General features: G+C 40.3%; 1 pseudogene; it reads right to left on the bottom strand.

Annotated features, from left to right (window-relative positions):
- Window positions 1-11,272: 11,272 nt before the first annotated feature.
- Window positions 11,273-13,608, bottom strand: LOC133228441 (zinc finger FYVE domain-containing protein 1-like; annotated as a pseudogene).
- Between the last annotated feature and the right edge of the window lie 8,320 nt (window positions 13,609-21,928).

Here is a 21,928-nt window from a genome sequence, read left to right as displayed (position 1 = left end):
AGCAGTGACCCTACAAGAAACTGACCTGGACTTGCCTGTGAGTGTCCAGGAGTCTCTGGCAGAGGGGTGGGTCTGCCATGGCCTGCTGCAGGGTTGGGGGCACTGAATGCAGCAGTGTGTGAATGGGACCTTTGGAAGGAGGTCCTGTTATCTTCATTGCCCCCACCACAGTTTGGTATCAGGTCAAAGAACAGGGAGGGAAAACAGCCCTGCCCATCAACAGAAAATTGAATTAAAGATTTACTGAGCACGGCCCCACCCAGCAGAGCAGGATCCAGTTTCCCCCACAGTCAGTCTCTCCCAACAGGAAGCTTACATAAGCCTCTTATCCTTATCCATCAGAGGACAAACAGAATGAAAACTACAATCACAGAAAACTAACCAAACTAATCACATTGACCACGGCCTTGTCTAACTCAATGAAACTGTGAGCCATGCCATGTAGGATCAACAAAGACAGACAGGCTATGGTGGAGAGTTCTGACAAAACGTGGTCCACTGGAGAAGGAAATGGCAAGCTACTTCAGTCTTCTTGCCCTGAAAACCCCATGAACAGTACAAAAATGTAAAAATACATGACACTGAAAGAAGAACTCCCCAGGTTGGTAGGTGCCTAATATGCTAATGGAGAAGAGTGGAGAAATGATTCCAGAAAGAATGAAGAGATGGAGCTAAAGCAAAAACAACGCCCAGGTGTAGATATAGCTGGAGATTGATGCTGTAAGAACAATATTGCATAGGAACCTGGAATGTTAGGTCCATGAATCAAGATAAACTAGAAGTGGTCAAACATGATATGGCAAGAGTGAACATCAACATTTTAGGAATCAGTAAACTAAAATGGACTGGAATAGATGAATTTAATTCAGATGACCATTACAACTACTACTGTGGGCAAGAATTCCTTATAAGAAATGGAGTAGCCATCATAGTCAACAAAGGAGTCCAAAATGCAGTACTTGGGTGCAATCTCAAAAATGACAGAATGATCTCTGTTCATTTCCAAGGCAAATCATTCAATATCACAGTAATCCAAGTCCATGCCCCAACCAGTAATGCTGAAGTTGAAGGTTCTATGAAGACCTGCAAGACTTTCTAGAACTAACACCAAAAAAAAGATGTCCTTTTCATCATAGGGGACTGGAATGCAAAAGGAGGAAGTCAAGAGTTACATGGATAAACAGGCAAATATGGCCTTGGAGTACAAAATGAAGCAGGGCAAAGGCTACCAGAATTTTTCCAAGAGAACACACTGGTCATAGCAAACACCCTCTCCCAACAACACAACAGAAAACTCTACACATGAACATCACCAGATGACCAATACTGAATCAGATTAATTATTATTTTTCCAGCCAAAGATGGAGAAGGTCTATACAATCAATTAAAACAACACCATGAGCTGACTGTGGCTCAGAAGATGAACTCTTTATTGCAAAATTCAGACATAAATTGAAGAAAGTAGGGAAACCACTAGACCATACAGGTATGACCTAAATCAAATCCCTTATGATTATACAGTGGAAGTGACAAATGGATTCAAGGGTTTAGATCTGATAGAGTGTCTAAACAGCTATGGACAGAAGTTTGTGACACTGTACAGGAGGCAGGGATCAAGACCATCCCCCCCAAAAAATTCTAAAAGGCAAAATATTTGTCTGAGGAGGCCTTAAAATAGCTAAGAAAAGAAGAGACGCTAAAGGCAAAGGAGAAAAGGAAAGATATACACCTTTGAATGCAGAGTTCCAAAGAATAGCAAGGAGAGATAAGAAAGCCTTCCTCAGTGATCAATGCAAAGAAATAGAGGAACGCAGTAGAATGGGAAAGACTAGAGATTTCTTTAAGAAAATTAGAGATATCAAGGGAATATTTCATGCAAGGATGGGCACAATAAAGGAAAGAAATGGTATGGACCTAACAGAAGCAGAAGATGTTTAAAAGAGGTGGCAAGAATACACAGAAGAACTATACAAAAAAACATCTTCACGACCCAGATAATCACGATGGTGTGATCACTGACCTAGAGTCAGGCATCCTGGTATGTGAAGTCAAGTGAGCTTTAGGAAGCCTCACTACAAACAAAGCTAGTGGAGGTGATGGAATTCGAATTGAGCTATTATGAATCCTTAAAAATGATGCTGTGAAAGTGCTGTACTCAATATGCCAGCAAATTTGGAAAACTCAGCAGAGGTCAGAGGATTGGAAAAGGTCAGTTTTCATTCAAACCCAAAAGAAAGGCACTGCCAAAGAATGTTCAAACACAACTGCACTCATCTCACATGCTAGCAAAGTAATGCTCATAATTCTCCGAGCCAGGCTTCAGCAGTATGTTAATTGAGAACTTCCTTATGTTCAAACTGGATGTAGAAAAGGCAAAAGAACCAGAGATCAAATTGCTAACATCTGTTGCATCACAGAAAAATATCTACTTTTGTTTTATTCATTAGGCCAAAGCCTTTGACTGTGTGCATCACATCAAACTGTAGAAAATTCTTCAAGAGATAGGAATACCAGACCACCTTACTTGCCTCCTGAGAAATTTGAATGCAGGCCAAGAAGCAACAGTTAAAACCAGACATGGAACAAACTGGTTCCAAATTGTGAAAGGAGTACGACAAGGTTGCATATTGTCACCCTGCTTGTTTAGCTTATATACAGGGTATATCATGAGAAACACTGGGCTGGATGAAGCACAAGCTGGAATTAAGATTGTAAGAAGAAATATCAATAACCTCAGATGACATCACCCTTATGGCAGAAAGTGAAGAAAAACTAAAAAGCCTCTTGATGAAAGTGAAAGAGGAGAATGAAAAAGTTGGTTTAAAGCTCAGCATTCATAAAACTAAGATCATGGCATCTGGTCCCATCATTTCATGGCAAACAGATGGGGAAACAATGGAAACAGTGAGAGACTTTCTTTCCTTGGGCTCCAAAATCACTGCAGATCACGATTGCAGCCGTGAAATTAAAAGACTCTTGCTCCATGGAAGAAAAGCTATGCCCAACAAAGACAGCATGTTAAAAAGCAGAGACATTACTTTGCCAACAAAGGCCCTTCTAATCAAAGCTCTGGTTTTTCTAGTAGTCATGTATAAATGTGAGAGTTGGACCATAAAGAAAGCTGAGCGCCGAAGAATTGATGCTTTTGAACTGTGGTGTTGTAGAAGACTCTTGAGAGTCCCTTGGACTGCAAGAAGATCAAACCAGTCCATCGTAAAGGAAATCAGTCCTGAATATTCATGGAAGGACTGATGCTGAAGCTGTAGGTCCAATACTTTGACCACCTGATTAAAGAACTGACTCATTGGAGAAGACTCTGATGCTGGGTAAGATTGAAGGCAAGAGAAGAAGGGCACGACAGAGGATGAGATGGATGGATGGCATCACCAACTCGATGCACATGAGTTTGAGCAAGCTCCAGGAGCTGGTGATCGACAGTGAAGCCTGGTGTACTGCAGTCCATGGGGTTGCAAAAAGTCAGACATGACTGAGCAACTGAACTTAACTGATACCATAAACATTTAATAAATAATAGTGACTCACTAACTGAAGTTGTGCTATATATTTGAGCTGATAGAGACAAAGTGCCTCAGTCAGTAAAGCGTCTACTGACTGGTCTGTGGGAGACCCGGTTTCGATCCCTGGGTCAGGAAGATCCTCTGGAGAAGGAAATGGCAACCTAATCCAGTACTCTTGCCTGGAAAATCCCATGGACAGAGGAGCATGGTGGGCTACAGTCCATGAGTTCGCAAAGAGTCAAATACTACTGAGCGACTTCACTTTCCTTTTCTTTAGGGCAGAAAGCAAAGAGAAAGAGAAAGCGAAGATAGTAGGGGACTGGAATACGAAAGTAGGAAGTCAAGGATATCTGGAGTAACAAGCAAATTTGGCCTTCCAATACAAAATGAGGCAGGCAAAGACTAACAGATTTTTGCCAAGAGAATACACTGATATAGCAAACTCTGTCTCAGCAAGTGGCAAACTCATATTTTATATATCAGGTTAAAAAAAAAAAAAGTAAGACCAGCTAGTGAATAAAGATCCAGAACTGACACTGAAGTCCCAAAGACTTGTGACTTCTAACTACTGCACTACTGCCTCCAGTAAATAATATACCATGCACATCAGTTAATCAAATATTTCTTGAGAAACTATTATGCTACATTTTTTTCAATTAAAAAATGAGGGCATGGTGTCTGTATCAAGCTTACACTGGGCATAAGTATATAAACAAAAATTTACTGAAGTGTGATACATTCAATGAAAGAGTTACAAGGTTGTGAGAGCAGAAAAATGTTGAGTAATTCAGAAAGTAAAGAGGAGAAGAGTAGGGCTGGCATCACAGAATTTCAAGGCTGTGGACACTAACACATGTTTGCACACATGAAAAATACGTGTATTTAAGAGAAAGAACAGCTAAATGCAAATGTGTTGTTAGCCTTTCAGAGACCTCTTGGTGCAACTTGCAAGGCCAGTTTGGCCTGCAGTTCTTTTGGAAGCCAAGGGGGTGCCACGGTGAATCCCAAATCAGTGAGACTTGAAACTCAAAAGTTTTTAGAACACATTCATTTTACTTTCTAAAAAGTATGCTTTTTCTTATTATTTGTATGCCATATTTTATTAAGTGAACTAACAAAAAAGTAATGAATATAGCGTAAAATATGATAAAAATACTGACTTTGAAATTTTGCATATGAGCTTACACCATGGGCAGGACAATAGACTCCCTTGAACAAAGTAGGCATGACACAGAAGCAAGGATAATGAGTTATGAAGATATTTCTACTTTATAAACAGATACAAGGGATTCTCTATTTATTATTTCTTCAGACTGATGTATACTTATTTCTCACAGAAAAATAGTGCTATAGATCTTATTACAAAAACCATACACACTGAGATGTACTTGAAAAGATACGCAGTTATTCCATTCTTTCTCCAAGTTGTAGACCCTTGGTGAAACTTCCTCCCTAGAAAGAAAAACAGAACATACCTTTGCATCATTCATTAAAAAAACCATAACCCACAAGAGATAAAGGATAGACCAGAAGTCAGTCTTTTAAGAGATCAGGCCAAAAATCTTAAGCAATCTTAAAATCTTAATCATGAATGCCCCAGAAATATGCAGGTGTGAGTTTGTCGGCATCAAATGCAGTTGATCATGTGGTAAAAGCAGGTTTCTTATGTCATCCTAGCCATAAAAAGCTGCCATTGCCCTGCTAAGATACACAGAATTTTTTCACCTTATTACCTCAGAATAACTGAGCACTGTACTTAGGGGGAAAAAAAAAAAAAAAAAAAACCTTCTTTCCAACTTCATCCTAGCCTACAAATCTAACTTAAAAACTAAAAAAACATTAAATCAATTATTTTTTTATTTTAAAGTAACATAATCTATCATGCCTCTCCAAGCTGCCTATTATTAATACTTAACACATACATCATAAAACGTAAATCATTTAAAAATAAAATATATTTATGTTCAAGAAATAGTACCAACACAATTCTGGGTATAAACCATATAACGAAGAAAATATAAATGAACTAACCTGTTACTGCTGTTTATAAATTGAAACTACTCATTCCTATGAAAAGAAGAAAATATGGTTAGACAAATTAATATTTAGTAGATATGTGTTGAATTTATTTGAATTTTAACATTTGGACAACATTGGGACATGGAGATACACACACACAAACAAATCATGAATCAGGAAAATAATTTAGTTAGTACCTCAGAATTTCTTACTTAAAATCCTCAAAGAATTGTCCACTGGGATGACCCATCAGTGCAATATGTTTCTAAATTACATTTGTATTTGTAACAAGTAGATAGTGTGAAGTAATGGGGAGATTGAAATTTGGTAGTAAAGGATTATGTTTCAGTGCTCTCTCTGCCATTTTTTCTAACCTTTGGCAAGTTACTGAGCCTTAGTTTGTAGCTGTAAAACAGGGAAGTTTACAAGTTTCAGCAGGCCACTGTGAGGATAAAGTAGGGAAGTTCAGTTCAGTTCAGTCCTCAGTCATGTCCCACTCTTTGTGATCTCATGGACTTCAGCATGTCAGTCTTCCCTGTCTATCACCAACTCCTGGAGCTGGCTCAAACTCATGTCCATAGAATCGGTGATGCCATCCAACCATCTCATCCTGTTGTCCTCTTCTCCTCCTGCCTTCAATCTTTCCCAGCATCAGGGTCTTTTCCAATGAGTCAGTTCTTTGCATAAGGTGGCTGAAGTGTTGGAGTTTCAGCTTCAGCATCAGTCCTTCCAGTGAATATTCAAGACTGATTTCCTTTATGATGGCCTGGTTTGATCCTCTTACAGTCCAAGGGACTCTCAAGAGTCTTCTCCAACATCACAGTACAAAAGCATCAATTCTTCAGCACTCAGCTTTCTTTATGGTCCAGTTCTCATATCCATACATGACTACTCAAAAAACCGTAGCTTTGACTAGATGGACCTTTGTCAGCAAAGTAATGTCTCTGCTTTTTAATATGCTGTCTAGGTTGGGCATAGCTTTGCTTCCAAGGAGGAGCAAGTGTCTCTTAATTTCACAGCTGCAGTCACCCTCTGCAGTGATTTTAGAGCCCAAGAAAAGAAAGTTTCTCACTGTTTCCATTGTTTCCTTATCTATTTGCCATGAACTGATGGGACCGGATGCCATGATCTTAGTTTTTTGAAAGGTGAGTTTTAAGCCACTTTCACTCTCCTCTTTCACTTTCATCAAGAGGTTCTTTAGTTCCTCTTCACTTTCTGCCATACAGGTGATGTCATCTGCATATTTGAGGTTATTGATATTTCTCCTGGCAATCTTGATTCCAGCTTGTGCTTCATCCAGCCCAACATTTCTTATGAAGTACTCTGAATATAAGCTAAATAAGCAGGGTGACAATATACAGTCTTGTCATACTCCTTTCCCAATTTGGAACCAGTCTATTGTTCCATGTCCAGTTCTAACCGTTGTTTCTTGACCTGCATACATATTTCTCAGGAGGCAGGTAAGGTGGTCTGGTACTCAGCACTTGTCATAGGACTGAAAAAGGTCAGTTTTCATTCCAATCCCAAAGAAAGGCAATGCTTAAGAATGTTCATACTACTGCACAATTGCAATCATCTCACATGCTAGCAAAGTAATACTCAAAATTCTCCAATGAAGCTTCAACAGTACATGAACAGAGAACTTCCAGATGTTCAAGCTGGATTTAGAAAAGGCAGAGGAACAAGAGATTGAATTGCCAACATCCACTGGATCATCAAAAAAGCAAGAGAGTTCCAGATAAACATCTACTTCTTTTTTACTAACTACGCCAAAGCCTTTGACTGTGTGGATCATGAAAAACTCTGGAAAAGTAGGGAAAGTGGCCAGTGAGTAGTGGACACCCGGCAATATATTTTTATCCATCATTTCCTTAATTTCCATGACTCCATACTCAGACCTTTTGATAAGTTAAGATGCACTCTACTTGATAACACAGTCAAATAACTCATTCAAATATTTGCTTTTAGTATCTTTCTAGATATTTCTCCTATAGGAGAAATGGGCAAGGGAAATAAAACCAAAATAAACTAATGGGACTCCATCAAACTAAAAAGCTTCTGCACAGCAAAGGAAACCATCAATAAAAAGAAAAAGACAACCTACCAAATGGGAGAAGATATTTGCAAGTGATATATTTTATGTGTTAGTATATACAATATATATTTATACATATATAATATATTACTATAAAATTTTTTATAGAAAATACATAAAGAATTCATACAACAAAAGAACCAAAGTCATCAGAAGATCTGATAGACAACTTTCCAAAGAAGACATGAAGGTGGCCAACTGGCACATGAAAAAGTGTTCTCACACCACTAATTATTAGGAAAATGCAAATTAAAACCACAATGAGATATCACCTTACACGTCAGAATAGCTGTCATCAAAAAGATAAAAAATAGTAAGTGTTAATGAAGAGATGGAGAAAAAGGAACACTCATACACTATTAGTGGAAATGTAAATTGATGAGGCTGCTATGGAAAATAGTACGGATGTTCCTCAAAAAGCTAAAAATAAAGTCGATGGGAAGATGGCAGAGGAACAAGATGGGGAGATAAACTTCCTCCTTACAAATACATCAGAAATACATCTGCATGTGGAACAACTCCTACAGAACACCTTCTGAATGCCGAATGAAACCCAGATTTTCAAAAAGTACTTTTTTGTTATATTGCATTTTTTCCATGTTTTTGATTTTGTATTTTTGCTAATCTAGTTTTTAGTATTCATTTTCACTTATGGGTTTGTTTATTGACTTGATTGCTCTCTTTTTTGATTCTTGTTTTTAATTCTTTCTTTTTCTCTTTTTACTCTTTGCAAGTGTGTAAGTTTCTTTGGCTGATATTGGCTGTTAAGTGTTGCTTTTACCATTAGTCTTGGAGTCTTGTCTTCTGTGCTGTGTGGCCTATGAAATCTTGGTGCTACAGTAAGGAGTTGGGTGTGAACTTCCAAAGAGGGAGACCTGAGTCCAGGACTTTGTACCACCAGAGACCTCCTGCCCCATGGAGCATTAATCAGTGAGAGCTTTCACAAAGGCCTCTATCACAACTCTAAGACCAGGTTCAACCCAAAGAACAGCAAGCTCCAATGCCAGATGCCTCAGGTCAAACTTTCAGTAAAACAAGAACAAAATCCTGTTAGCAGACAGTCTACCCAAAAGCATACCAAACCCCCAGAAACCCCCAAACACACTACTAGACATGGCACTGCCCTTCAGAAAGACAAAATATAGCTCCAACCACAAGAACACAAGCACAAGTCCCCCCAACCAGGAAAGCTTAGCAAGGTCCAACCCCACTCATGGGGGGAAGACACCACAAATAAGAGGAACTACAGTCTTTCAGCCAGCAGAAAGGAGATGACAAACATAAACAAAATAAAAAGACAAAGAAACATGCAATAGATGAAGGAACATGGTAACACCCACAAGATAAACAAATGAAGAAGAAGCAGGCAGCCCACCTGAAAAATAATTCAGAGTAAAAATAGGAAAGATGATCCAAAATCTTGGAAGTAAAAGAGAGACACAAAGGGAATGAAGGCATGGATCAAGAAGATACAAGAAATATTTAACAAGAATCTGGAATAAACAAAGAACAGACAATCAGCAATAAACAACAGAATGAGACAAAGGATACTCTAGAGGAAACCAGTAACATAATAACTGAAGCAGAAAAACAGATACATGAGCTGAGGTGGAAATAGCTGAAGCAGAGCAAAATAAAGAAAAAAGGATTAAAAAAAAAAAAATGAGGACAGCCTCAGAGGCTCTTGGGACTACATTATGTGCACAAACATCCAAATCATAAGGGTTCCAGAAGAATAAGGGAAAAATAAAGGGTATGAGAAAATACTTGTTGAGATTATAGTCAAAAAATTCCCTAACATGGGAAAGGAAATAGCCATCCAAGTCCAGACAGACAAAGAGACACATAAAAAATAAACCCAAAGAGAAATAAGCCAATCAAACATATTAATTGAAACATATTATTCAGGAACATATTAATCAAACTAACAAAAATTAAACACAAAGAAAAATATTAAAAAGAACAAAGAAAAAGAAACAAATAACATACAGGGGAATCCACATAAGGCTAACAGCTGATGTTTCAACAGAAATTTTTCAGGCCAGAAGCCGGTAACAGGGTATACTTAAAGTGATAAAAGGGAAAAAACCTGCAACCAAAATTACTCTATCCGGCAAGGATATCATTCAGATTCAAAGGAGGATAAAAAATTTTACAGATAAGCAAAAGTCAGGAGAATTCAGCACAATCAAACCAGCTTTATAACAAATGCTAAAGAAATTTCTCTAGAAAAGGAAACAGAAAGAAAAGGCCTACAGAAACAAACCCAAAACAATAGAGTAAATGATAATAAAATCATACATATCAATAATTACCTTAAATGTAAATGGATTAAAAGATCCAACCAAAAGAAGTAGACTGGGTGAAAGGACATAAAAACAAGACCCCTATATCTGCTGTCTACAAGAGACCTACTTCATAACTAGAGATATATACAGATTGAAAGTGAGGGGATGGAAAAAGATATTCCATGCAAATTGAAATCAAAAGAAAGCAGGGGTAGCAATATTCATATCAGATAAAATAGACTGTAAAATAAAGACCATTACAAGACACAGTGAAGGATACTACATAATGATTAAGTGATCAATCCAAGAAGAAGACATAACAATTATAAATATATATACACCCAACATAGAAGCATCTCAATACATAAGGCAAATGCCAACAGTTCTTAAAGGTGACTCAGAAGTAGCACAATAATGGTGAGGGATTTAACACTCCATTCACATCAATGGACAGATCATCCAGACAGACAAACAAATTAATAAGAAACACAACTTTAAAAGATATGCAGGAATAGTTGGACCTAATTGATATCTGCAGAGCATTTCATCCAAAGAGTTCATTTCACTTTTTTCCAAGTACACATGGAACATTCTCCAGGATTAATCACATTTTGGGTCACAAATAAGTCTTGGTAAATTTTTTTAAAAATTGAAATTATTTCAAGCATCTTTTCTGACCACAGTGCTATAAAATTAGATGTCAAATACAGGAAAATGCCTGTAAAAAACACAAACACATGGAGGCTAAACAATATGCTCTGAAAATCCAAAGGGTCACTGAAGAAATCAAAGAAGAAATAACAAAATACCTATAAACAAATGACAATGAAAACACAACTAAAAAACCTATGGGATGCAATAAAAGTAGTGGTAAGAGGGAAGTTTATAGCAATACAAGCCTACCTCAAGAAATAAGAGAAATATCAAATAACCTAACTTTACACCTAAAGCAACTAGAAAAAGAAGAACCAAAAACTCCAAAATTAGTAGAAGGAAAGAAATCCTAAAGATCAGAGCAGAAGTAAATAAAATGAAGACAATAGCAAAGATCAATAAAACTAAGAGCTTGTTCTTTGAGAAAATAAACAAATTTGACAAACCATTAGCCAGACTCATCCAGAAAAAAACTGAGAAGACTCAAATCAATAAAATTCGAAAACGAAAAAGAGAAATGACAACAGAGGATCATAAGAGACTTGAAGAGGGCAATGGCAACCCACTCCAGTACTGTTGCTTGGAAAATCCCATGGGCAGAGGAGCCTGGTAGGCTTCAGTCCATGGGGTCGCAAAAAGTCGGACACCACTGAGCGACTTCTCTTTCACTTTACACTTTCCTTTTTTTTGGGGGGGGGGGGGTGGCGGTTAAAGGTCACTGGGCTTTTTATTGCAGTTAAAGCAGACTCTGACAGGATGGTCCCAGCCTCGCGAGGGGACAGCCCAGTGGTCGTAGGAATACTCGTCGTAGAAGCCCTGTCCGCAGGCCCGGCAGTGGTGCTTCAAGAGCTTGATGCTGAACTCCTTCCAGTAGCTGTGGCAGTGCAGGATTTCATGGTCCAGGACCCAGCACACCTGCTTGGCCGCATCCTTCACCAGACCTAGTGGTATGTCAGTGGCTGTCACCAAGGCTCCTAAAGTGTTCTGCACGGCCTCACCCACCTTCCAAGTGATCAGCGTCCCACCTTTGTCATCCCCCTGTGCCTCAGTAACATCTAACTGGGAATTCCTGGCTTCATAGCAGTTGTCACACACCCGCACGGGCGCAGGGTCCCAGCCCCGCTCGGGCACCAGCTGGGTCTTGGACGAACAGCCCTCACAGAAGCCCTCCCCACAGGCCCGGCAGTGATGCTTGGTGTCGTTATCTTTAAAAGATGTAGTACATTTGCTGCAGCTCAGGATCTGGGAGTTGGGCCTCCAGTAAGCAGGGGCAATCTGGTCTGTCAGCCAGGACGTCACAGCCTTGGTGGGCCCAGGGCTAAGCTCAGACACCGACTGAGCCATGAAGTTCATCCTGTCCAAGAGGCGCTGGGCAGCTTTGTTGTTGTCCTCAGAAATCCTTCGGTTCCAGGCCACACGTGCACAATCTCTGTCCGCTCCACCGTAGCCACAGGATCTTGGTTCCCAAACCAGTACTGCTAGCTACAATAGACCACGCCACAGTTGGGACATTCAGTCACCTACCCAGACCAGGCATATTTTGCAAGACCCATCCAGGGGGAGTCAGTGGAAGCAGCCATCTTGGGCACCACGCTGACTTCATTGCCTCTCTCGTAGCAGGCCTTTCAGGTGAAAACCTGGTTGTCATACTGGTGGGAATATCTGCAGCAGATCTTGGCTTCATGAGGTACCTCTTCTTTCCTGTGATTCATGCTGTTCTTAAATCCAGCCCCGCGGCTGAGACAGGGAGGAGCAGGTGAAGTACTCATCTGGAAAAAAGGAGCTGTGCGCCATCTGGTCATTGGGGATCTCACCACTGAAGTGGTCACTCAGAGCCTTCAGGGCTTTGAAGATGACGCCCGGGTGCCAGGGAAGATGGGTGGTATTGTTCTCCAGTTGCTTCTCCAGAGCATGCCGAAGCCCAGAAAGTGGGAGGGTTGTGGGTCCTCGTCCCCTTGTAGTGAATGGAACTGAAGGCTTCCGGGAAGCGGCCCAGCTTCCAGAACAGGTCCTGGATGAGCTTCTCTGGCACCTCAGAGGGGTGATCAGAGCCCAGCAGCTGGGTGTGCACAGTCTCATGGAACATAATAACAGCAGGGCCCAAGGTGGACAAGGGGACGTCCAGGCCACAGTGGGCAGTGGTAGCCTTGAGCTCCTTAGTGAAATGTTTCAAATAAGCTTCTGAGGCATCTCCAAGGAACTTGAAGAGGTCATTGTGCAGTTGGTCTGCATGAGTTCGATAGATGACTAGGTCTGAGATGGCCAGGACCTTAAGCAGCAGCCGTATTCTCTGGCTTAGATTCACTGTAGCTCCCAAGAGCCCTTCCATGTCTATCATGGCTACTCTGTGGACTGGGTCATATGCTGCCCACACTCCCACAGTGCAGTACTCCTGGGTAGGGGAGGTTTTGAAAACTTCTCGGCCATAGAAGAAAGTGTGGTTGAGGGTATGAGACTTCCCATCCCCAGTATTTCCAAAAATGGAAACCACTTTTAGATGCTGATCAGGTTTACAGTCCAATTTCCTAATGAAGTCCTCTTCATTCACTACCTGAATTTCTTCATTTTCATCTACTAGGAGGAAACTCACAACCTTCTCAGTCATCTTCTTCCTCTTGGTCTCCTCATCCGTCCCTTCTTCTTCCAGCAACTCCTGGACCTTAGAGACATGGTACACAGTAACGGGGTGCCTCCTTTTGTTACCCCCAGAATGAGTCCTCTTCTGGCACTCCAGGCACAAGCTGATTTTACAGATCTGGCACCTCACCACTGCCCTCTGCTTCACACCTGGAAAGTGCCCACTGGGGCCCTTTCAGGGGTCACAGTAAGGGACATGGCCAGCTTTGAGTCTGATCCACTCATGGTTTCTCAGGTGCTCTTGCCAATGGAGTTGCTCCTCACAATGGAAACACTGCAGGCTGCAACACTCATCACACTCGAAGACAGCTTCGTCAGTCCCACTGTAGGTGTAACTTTCCTGGCACAGCAGCACTGGATCCAGGCCCTTCTCTGCTGGGGAAGTCTGGGCACTCATATTCAGACTGGAAGGAAAGTGCCTACCATGTACCTGGGCTTTCCCCAGGGGAAGTGAAGACAGGTGTTGAGTCTGAAGACTGCACACAACTTCCATAGGGTTCTGAATACCCTTAAAAAAAAAAAAAAGTGTTTTGTTTAAAAAAAAAAAAAAAACAATTGATGTCCTATTAGAATTCTTCATACACTCGCAAATGGTCCAATGTTTAGTTTTCTGCCTCTAAGACTCTTGAATCAGCAGCAACGTTGATTTGGTTTGATAGTTTCATATTCCATAAAGTGCAGGCAAATATGTGGTCAAAATCAACTCGAAAGGGTCTTTTATGGCTATCTGAGAGACATCTGATGGATTTACTGAGGGGGACTCATGGGTGGGCCTCAGCTGCAAGGTTTTGGTAATGAAAGAGTGGTCAGGAGCTTTTCAATATTATCCAACCTCAAATCAATATTTCTGGGGATACCACTAAGCAGTTTTGTCATGGCTAGTCAGTGTCCGGGAACCATGGGGCACTGGTGGAGGTGGGGGCTGTTCTTCAGGGCACTGGTGTATCCATCACCATCTCCATCTCCACCCCCCTCCACTTTACACGTTCATTCATTGGAGAAGGATATAGCAATCCACTCCAGTGTTCTTGCCTGGCAGGGAAGGGGGACCTGGTGGGCTGCCGTCTATGGGGTTGCACAGAGTCGGACATGGCTGAAGCAACTTAGCAGCAGCAGCGTAAGAGACTACTAAGAGCAACTATGCCAATAAAATAGATGACCTGGAAGAATTGGAAAAATTCTTTGGAAAGTATAACCTTTTAAAACTGAATGAGAAAGAAATTGAAATTTTGAATGACCAATCACAAGCATGGACATCAAACCTGTGATCAAAAACCTTCCAACAAACAAAAGCCCACAGCCAGATGGCTTCACAGGTGAATTGTAGCAAAAGAGCTAATACCTATCTTTTTCAAACTCTTCCAGAAAATTGCAGAAGAAGGAACACTTCCAAACTCATTATATGAGGCCAACATCACCCTGACATAGAAATCAGACAAAGATATCATAAAAAAAAAAAACCAAAATTACAGGCCAATGTCACTGATGAACATAGATGCAAAAATCTTCAACAAAATTCTAGCAAACAGAATCCATGATCAAGTGGGCTTTATCCCTGGGATGCAAGGATTCTATGATATATGCAAATCAATCACTGTGAAAAAACCATACTAACAAGTTGAAAGATAAAAACCATACAGTCTTCTCAATAGATGCAGAGAAAGGTTTTGACAAAAATTAATATCCATTTATTATAAAAGGAAAAAAAAAAAACTCTCCAGAAAGTAAGCATAGAAGGAACATACTTCAACATAATAAAAGTGAAAGTGAAAGTTGGTCAGTTGTGTCTGACTCCTTGTGACCCCATGGACAACTCCGTGGAATTTTCCAGGCCAAAATACTGGAGTGGATAGACTTTCCCTTCTCCAGGGGATCTTCCCAACCCAGGATTTGAATCCAGGTCTTCCACATTGTAGGTGGTTTCTTTACCAGTTGAGCCACAAGGGAAGCATAATACAGACCATATACCAAAAACCCACAGCAAACATTATTCCCAGTGGTCAAAAGCTGAAAACATTTCCTAAGATCAGGAACAAGACAAGGGTGCCCACTCTCATCACAATTATTCAACATAGTTTTGAAAGTTCTAGCCACAGCAAATCGGGAAAGAAAAAGAAAAGAATACAGATTGAAAAAAAAGTAAAACTCTCACTGTTTGCAGATGACATAATAACATACATAGAAAATCCTGAAGATGCTATCAGAAAATTACTTAAATCTAATCAGTGAATTTAGCAAAGTGGAAGGATATAAAATTAATATTCAGAAATCCTTTACATTCCTATACACTAACAATTGAAAATCAGACAGAGAAATTATGGAAGCAATCCTATTCACCACTGCAGCAAAAAAATAAAATATCTAATAATAAATCTATCTAAAGAGACTATATGCAGAAAACTGTAAATCACTAATGAAAGAAGTCAAAGACAACACAAAAAGATGGAGAGATATACCTGTTCTTGGATTGGAAGAATCAATATTGTGAAAATAACTATACTATCCAAAGTACAGATTTAATGCAATTCCTTTCAAAATACTAGCAGTATTTTTCACAGAACTAGAAAAAAATTTTCACAAAAAGAAGCACAAAAGACCCCAAATAGCCAAAGCAATCTTGAGAAAGAAGAATGGCACTGGAGAAATCAATGTTCCTAACTTCAGACGATTCTACAAAGCTGTAGTCATCAAGATGCATCATACTGGCACAAAAATGGAAATATAGATCAATGGAATAGGCTAGAAAGCCAAGAGATAAACACATGCACCTATGGGCACCTTATCTTTGACAAAGGAGGCAAGAATACACAATGGAGAAAAGATAACTCTTCAATCATTGATGGGAAAACTGGATAGCTATATGTAAAAGAATGAAATTAGAACACTTTCTAACACCATACACAAAAATAAACTCAAAATGGATTAAAGACTTAAATGGAAGGCCAGAAATATAAATTTCTATAGCAAAATATAGGCAGTACATTCTTTGACATAAATCACAGAAAGATTCTCTTTGACCCACCTCCTAGAGGAATGGAAATGAAAAGAAAAATAAACAAATGATACCTAATTAAACTTAAAAGCTTTTTCACAGCAAAGGAAACAATAAATGATTAAAAGACAACCCTTAGAATGGGAGATAATAATTGCAAATGAAGCAACTGGCAAAGGATTTAATCTCTAAAGTATATAAGCAGTTCTTACAGCTCAATATTAGAAAAACAAAGACCAATCAAAAAATGGGCAGAAGACTTAAACAGACACTTCTTTGAAGAAGACATACAGGTGGATAATAAATACATGAAAAGATGCTCAATATCACTCATTATTAGAGAAATGCAAATCAAAACTATAATGAAGTATCACCTCACACTTATAAGAATGGCCTTCACAAAAAAATCTTCAAAAAATAAATGCTGGAGAGGATATGGAGAAAAGGGAGCCCTCTTGAACTGTTGGTGGGAATGCAAACTGATACAGCCAGTATGGAGAGCAGCATGGGGATTCCTATAAAACTATGAGTAAAACTACCATATGACCCAACAATTCCACTACTGAGCATATACCCTGAGAAAACCATGACTGAAAAAGACATTTGTACCCCAAAGTTCATTGCAACACTATTTGCAATACCTAGGACATAGCAGCAACCTAGATGTCCATCAACAGATGATAAAAAAAAGTCGTGGTACATATATACCATGGGACATTACTCAAACATAAAAAAGAACGAATTTTTGTCCATTCTAGTGAGGTGGGTGAACCTAGAGTCTGTTACACAGAGTGAAGTAAATCAGAAAAAGAAAAAAAATTATTACATATTAATGCATATATATGGAAACCAGAAAGGTGATATTGATAAATCTATTTTCAGGGATGGAATGGAGATGCAGAGCCTTGTGGACACAGTGAGGGAAGGAAAGATTGGCACAAATGGAAAAAGCATTACTGACGTGTATTCACCACCATATGGAAAACAGATAGTTGATGAGAAGCTACTGTACTACATGGGGAGCACAGCTTGGCACTCTGAAATTACCTGTAGAAGGTTCCCACTGCAAAGGGGTAGGATGTGTTGAAGGGTGAGAGACTCAAGAGGGAAGAGCTATAAGTATAATTATATGTACCTGCCTATCTGCATTGCTGTATGGCAAAAACCAACACAACATTGTAAAGCAATTTTCCTCCAATTAAAAAATAGAAATAACCGAAACTGAAGGGTTATATTGTCGGGGGCCACCACGGGAGATCCCACCCATGACAAAGGTCATGCAGAGAAGACCTGACAGGCAAAGGCGGATCAGGACTCGAGGGATTCCCTGGACCTGCTCGAGCATCTACCCCAAAACCAAAATCTGCCTGTCTACTGTTTATTATATTATGCCTTTCACCAACTCTTCTGACATTAACAGGGGGCTATCCTCGACCACCTTTCCCTGAAGAAAATCAACTTAGGGCTCTAGTTAATAAGTCTCCTGGGCTTGAAAGGAGCATTTTAACTTTAACCCCTCTGTTACTATTTTAGCTTGCTTAGCAGGTTTATCCACACTCTTGCAACTAACGCACATGATTGTTCACAACACCCCAAGCATAACCTTTGAGCGATTAAAAAAAGAAAAAGCTTTATTAGAATTATACTGCATTGTTGAGCCAATGTTTGCTACCGAGTTTCTTTGTCCCTTACCCAATGTGTGCCTGGGAGTGTATTAGTTAATATAGTTGGTATGAAAAAAAAAAAAAAACAAGCAGCAGCCTTGGCATTAGCAACATAAGACCCTTGAGTTAATAAGTTCTTTCTTTGTTGTAACCCACTGCACCTTTGCTCCATAAGAATGTAACTTTATTTAATACTTTCTGAGGGAGACACAGATTAAAAAAATAAAGAAGAAACACTTTAAGGGAAAACAAGTTTTCTGGTTGACCAACCTTTATCCAAAAAAGGTCATAAAATGTCAATAGGCCTCCGGGCCAGAAGATAATGTGCATAACAGAAAGACCCTTGTAAATGGAAAGGTATGCAAAAAACATCCTGGTCCCGATGAAGGTCAAACTGATGTAGTGTTGAGCTGACTCTGCATGACTCTGTATCTTTCACTTCTGGAAATGTGTAACTCAGGGTATAAAAGCTCCTTTTGAAAATAAAGCAGCAGACCCGGCTTCATCAGAGCATGGTCTCCCCGTGTCATTCTCTCTCTCTCTCCTTTTAATTTCATCTCTCTTCCCGATGCCATTCATCCTGAGGGTATCTCTCGATCCTGCTAAGGCTGGACCCCAGCAAGTGGCACCCGAACAGGGACCCGAGGGTAAGTCTCCCCATTGTTCAGTTTTTCGGGACAGCTTGTACCCCACCCAGGGTGCTGCAGACCCCGCTGCATAAGATAGGTAGGGTGAAGAAGAGTGGGTAGTGGAATCTTTTCACATAGACAGAAGTAAAAAAGACAGAAATCACTGACAACAGAAATCACTGACAAGGGTAACAATGAGTCAAAAGAATGACAACTCTTTATAGGAGTAATCTTACAATTCTTAAATAAAAGAAGAATTAAAGTTAAAAAAGCTAGTATTCAATCCTTTTTTACATTTGTACAAGAGCAATGTCCTTGTTTTCCAGAAGAGGGCACTGTTAACTTAGATACCTGGAAAAAGGTAGGGAAGCAGCTAAAAGCTTATTACACTTTACATGGCCCAGAAAAAGTCCCCATGGAAAAGAAATGCAAAAAAGCAAAATGACTGTCTGGGGAGGCCTTACAAATAGCTGTGAAAAGAAGAGAAGTGAAAAGCAAAGGAGAAATGGAAAGATATAAGCATCTGAATACAGAGTTCCAAAGAATAGCAAGAAGAGATAAGAAAGCCTTCCTCAGTGATCAATGCAAAGAAATAGAGGAAAACAACAGAATGGGAAAGACCAGAGAGCTCTTCAACAAAATTAGAGATAGCAAGGGAACATTTCATACAAAGATGGGCTCGATAAAGGACAGAAATGGTATGGACCTAACAGAAGCAGAAGATATTAAGAAGAGGTGACAGGAATACACAGAAGAACTGTACAAAAAAGATCTTCATGACCAAGATAATCACGATGGTGTCATCACTTAACTAGAGCCAGACATCCTGGAATGTGAAGTCAAGTGGGTCTTGGGAAGCATCATTATGAACAAAGCTAGTGGAGGTGATGGAATTCCAGTTGAGCTATTCCAAATCCTGAAAGATGATGCTGTGAAAGTGCTGCACTCAATATGCCAGCAAATTTGGAAAACTCAGCAGTGGCCACAGGACTGGAAAAGGTCAGTTTTCATTCCAATCCCAAAGAAAGGCAATGCCAAAGAATGCTCAAACTACCGCACAATAGCACTCATCTCACATGCTAGTAATGCTCAAAATTCTCCAAGCCAGGCTTCAGCAATACATGAACCGTGAACTTCCTGATGTTCAAGCTGGTTTTAGAAAAGGCAGAGGAACCAGAGCTCAAATTGCCAACATCCGCTGGATCATGGAAAAAGCAAGAGAGTTCCAGAAAAACATATATTTCTGTTTTATTGACTGCCAAAGCCTTTGACTGTGTGGATCACAAGAAACTCTGGAAAATTCTGAAAGAGATGGGAATACCAGACCACCTGACCTGCCTCTTGAGAAACCTGTATGCAGATCAGGAAGCAACAGTTAGAACTGGACAAGGAACAACAGACTGGTTCCAAATAGGAAAAGGAGTATGTCAAGTCTGTATATTGTCACCCTGCTTGTTTAACTTCTATGCAGAGTACATCATAAGAAATGCTGGACTGGAAGAAACACAAGCTGGAATCAAGATTGCCGGGAGTAATCTCAATAACCTCAGATATGCAGATGACACCACCCTTATGGCAGAAAGTGAAGAGGAACTCAAAAGCCTCTTGATGAAAGTGAAAGTGGAGAGTGAAAAAGTTGGCTTAAAGCTCAACATTCTGAAAAAGAAGATCATGGCATCTGGTCCCATCACTTCATGGGAAATAGATGGGGAAACAGTGGGAACAGTGTCAGACTTTATTTTTAGGGGGCTCCAAAATCACTGCAGATGGTGACTGCAGCCATGAAATTAAAAGACGCTTACTCCTTAGAAGGAAAGTTATGACCAACCTAGATAGCATATTGAAAAGCAGAGACATTACTTTGCCAACAAAGGTCCGTCTAGTCAAGGCTATGGTTTTTCCAGTGGTCATGTATGGATGTGAGAGTTGGACTGTGAAGAAGGCTGAGCGCTAAAGAATTGATGCTTTTGAACTGTGGTGTTGGAGAAGACTCTTGAGAGTCCCTTGGACTGCAAGGAGATCCAACCAGTCCATTCTGAAGGAGATAGGCCCTGGGATTTCTTTGAAAGGAATGATGCTAAAGCTGAAACTCCAGTACTTTGGCCACCTGATGCGAAGAGTTGACTCATTGGAAAAGGCTCTGATTAGGGGGGGGGGGGGATTGGGGGCAGGAGGAGAAGGGGACGACGGAGGATGAGATGGCTGGATGGCATGGACGTCAGTCTGAGTCAACTCCGGGGGTTGGTGATGGACAGGGAGGCCTGACGTGCTGTGATTCATGGGGTTGCAAAGAGTCGGACACGACTGAGTGACTGAACTGAACTCACACCTTTTCTCTATGGAATATGATTAGGGATGCTTTAGATCCTGCTCGTGAATCTCAGGGGTAAGTAATTTGAGACTGTAACGCAGGGTGGTTAAGATTGTACCTGCCTAACTGCCAGCAGGGTAAAGAGAGTACAAAATGAATAAGAATATTCTCTAGAAGGATGGGTTTCTCTGCATCTAAGAATAGACAAATGTTTATTGAAATCTTACTTCACATGTTAGCCCATAGAGACATTAAAGAAAGCACAGGAAGACTGTCTAAATTTCTGTTTGTTTTATACTTTACTTGGGCCAAAAAAGGTTCCTGTAGATGGCTTTGCTCTTTAAAATGTGGTTAGAAATGTCCTGGACCCCCGTCATGAGGCTGTTAGATAGTCTATGGGGAAGGCTATGGTGGTAGATGGTGGTGGGTCTCCACTTTCTGCGCAGATCATATTTTCTGCCATTGACAAAAAAAAAAAAAAAAGAGAGAGAGAGAGAGAGAAAGGCTATGCTCTACCTCCTAAAGAAGGAGAGGGCTTACAGGGCGCTGTGGCCAGGCGCCCTGGCGAGCCCCCTCCCCCTCTGCACAAACCTTTAAGAACTTATCCACCACTTTCTGATTTAAAGTGATCGCCGCCTCTGTTTGCACCTCCCAGGGCCCAGGAGTTCCCCACTTTGCCCCCAAAGCCTCCCAAAGTGTTGCCTAAGCCTGAGGAAGATAAAAGTTTTTTTGAACAAAAGAGCTTTTAAAGCAGACTAGTGCACAATATACTCCTTAAAGAAAACCCCGTCAGGGGGGCCTCACCCAGGCTAGGAGAGAAGCGAAACGGTAAGGGGATTTAGCAACAATATTAACCCCTGATGTGCCGGTTACTCCAATTCCAATGGGAGTGGCTGGCCCCCTACCTGAGGACATTGTAAGATTTGTAAGAAGTGTGCGTAGCTCACTTTCTTTTCAAGGAATTTCAGTGGTGCCTGGTATAGTAGATTCTGATTATATTGGAGAAATTAAAGTTTTGATCTCACCGCCTACCAAAACTGTACAAATTAATAAAGGTCAAAGAGTAACACAGCTTTTACTTTACCTTATTATCACACACGAAAAACTTGACTTCTCAAGCT

Source organism: Bos javanicus, chromosome 17 (genome assembly GCF_032452875.1).
Source record: "Bos javanicus breed banteng chromosome 17, ARS-OSU_banteng_1.0, whole genome shotgun sequence".
NCBI classification, from domain to species: Eukaryota; Metazoa; Chordata; class Mammalia; order Artiodactyla; family Bovidae; genus Bos; species Bos javanicus.
This window is presented reverse-complemented; position numbering and strand designations above follow the sequence as displayed.